We start from the raw sequence: 2,744 nt of genomic DNA on the forward strand, positions 1-2,744 counted from the left end.
GCCCGGCTTATTTTACTTTATTATTTTATTTTTTTTGAGACAGAGTCTCCCTCTGTTGCCCAGGCTGGAGTGCAGTAGCATCCTCTCGGCTCACTGCAACCTCCACCTCCCAGGTTCAAACTATTATCCTGCCTCAGCCTCCCCAGTAGCTGGGATTATGGGCATGTGTCACCACGCCTGGCTGATTTTTGTAGTTTTTTAGTACAGACGGGGTTTCACTATGTTGGCCAGGCTGGTCTCAAACTCGTGACCTCAAGTGATCTGCCTGCCTGGGCCTCCCAAAGTGCTGGGCTTACAGGTGTGAGTCACCGCGCCCGGACTAACTCTTGTTTTAGATGCTGAGGGCACACGTGCGGCCTTGTTACATGGGTAACTTGTGTGTCATGGCGGTTTGGGGTACAGATTATTTTGTCACCCAGGTAATAAGCACAGAACCCAGCAGGTAGTTTTTTAGATCCTCACCCTCCTCCCCATCTCCACCCTCAAGTAGGCCCTCGTGACTATTGTTTCTTCTTTGTGCAAATACATATAACAGAGTCTCACTCTGTCGCTCAGGCTGGAGTGCAGTGGTGCAATCTTGGCTCACTGCACCCACGACCTCCCAGGCTCAGATGATCCTCCCGCCTCAGCCTCCCTGAGTAGCTGGGACCACAGGCATGCACCACCATGCCTGGCTAATTAAAAAAAAAGTGGTAGAGATGAGGTCTCACTCTGTTGCCCAGGCTTGTCTCGAACTCTTGGGCTCAAGCAATCCTCCCATCTTGAGCTTCCTAAGTGCTGGGATTACAGGCCCACCTTGGCCTCCAGAAGTGTTGGGATTACAGGGATGAACCACCTCGCCTGACCTGCAAAAAAAATTTTTTTTATATAAAAGGAGTTTCTCCCCATCACTGATGCAAACCTGCTGGAGAGCTCAAGATACACTGCACGGTTTTCCAAAGGAACGTGCTATATTTATGTGTGTCTATTTCTGGGCTTTCTATTCTGCTCCATTGATCCATCTCTCTGTTTGCTTGCCAATTCCACAGGGTCTTTATTTATTTATCTTTTAGAGACCAGGTCTCGCTCTGTTGCCCAGGCTGGAGTGCAATGGTGCGATCATAGCTCACTGCAGCCTTGACCTCCTGGGCTCAAGGGATCCTCCTAGCTCAGCTTCCTGAGTAGCTGGGACTACAAGTGTGTACCACAGTGCCTGGCTAATTTTTTATTTTTCATTTTTGTAGAGATGAAGCCTTGCTGTGTTTCCCAGGCTGGTCTAAAACTCCTGGCCTCAAGCCATCCTCCCATCTTAGGCTCCCAAAATACTGGGATTATAGGCGTGAGCCACTGCACTGGTTCCCCTACCTCTTTTTTTATTTTTATTTATTCATTTATTTATTTATGTATTTACTTTTTGAGACTGAGTCTTGCTCTGTCGCCCAGGCTGGAGTGCAGTGGCGCGATCTCAGCTCACCACAACCCCCACCTCCCGGGTTCAAGTGAGTCTCCTGCCTCAGCCTCCTCGGTAGCTGGGATTATAGGCGCCCGCCACCACGCCCAGCTAATTTTTGTATTTTTAGTAGAGACAGGGTTTACACTATGTTGGCCAGACTGGTCTCGAATTCCTGACCTCAGGTGATCCACCCACCTTAGCCTCCCAAAGTGCTGGGATTACATGTGTGAGCCACCGTGCCCAGCCCTGTTTTTATTTTTTATTTTTAAGAGATGGGCTCTCTCTGCATTACCCAGGCTTGAGTGCAGTGGCTATTTACAGGTACAATTGTAGTGCACTGCAGCCTTGGACTCCTGGGCCCATGCTATCCTCCCATCTCAGCCTTCCACATAGCCAGGACTACAGGCATCCCCTACTGTGCCTGGCTCATGCCTTGATTACTATAGTTTTATAGTAAATATTAAATCAGTCTTCCAACTTTCTTCTTCAATATTACGTTGGCTATTCTGGCTCTTTCGTCTCTCCATATAAACTTGAAAATTAGTTTGTCATTATCCACAAAATAATTTGCTGGGATTTTGATTGGGATTGTGTTGAATCTACAGATCAAGTATGGAAGAGCTGACATGTTGACAATATCAAGTTCTCCTATCCATGAACATGGAATATCTCTCCATGTATTTGGTTCTTCTTTGATTTCATTAGACTTTTATAATTTTCCTCATATCAATCCTGTATATATCTTGTTAGTTTCATAGGTATTTCAGAACTGAGGTACTAATATAGGTGGTACTGTGTTTTAAATTTCTTTTCTTTTTTTTTTTCTTTTTTTTTTTTGGAGACGGAGTCTTGCTCTGTTGCCGGGCTGGAGTGCAGTGGTGCCATCTCAGCTCACTGCAATCTCCGCCTCCTGGGTTCAAGTGATTCCCCTGCCTCAGCCTCCCAAGTAGCTGGGATTACAGGCATGTGCCACCATGCCAAGCTAATTTTTTGTATTTTAGTAGAGAAGTGTTTCATCATGTTGGCCAAAATGGTCTCGATCTATTGACCTCGTGGTCTGCCCGCCTCGGCCTCCCAAAGTGTTGGGATTACAAGCATGAGCCACCATGCCGGCCCGTGTTTTAAATTTAAGGCCAATTGTTCATTGCTGGTACTTAGGAGAACAATTGACCTTTGTAAATTAACTTTTTATCCTGCAGCCTTGCTATAATCGTTTATTAGTTCCAGGAAGTTTCTGTGTTGATTCTTTGTAATTTTCCATATAGGTAATCATGTCATCTTGGAACAATAATGAAGTCATTGGCTTTAGAAA

The sequence above is a fragment of the Mandrillus leucophaeus genome, unplaced genomic scaffold (assembly GCF_000951045.1).
Source record: "Mandrillus leucophaeus isolate KB7577 unplaced genomic scaffold, Mleu.le_1.0 Scaffold506, whole genome shotgun sequence".
NCBI classification, from domain to species: domain Eukaryota; kingdom Metazoa; phylum Chordata; class Mammalia; order Primates; family Cercopithecidae; genus Mandrillus; species Mandrillus leucophaeus.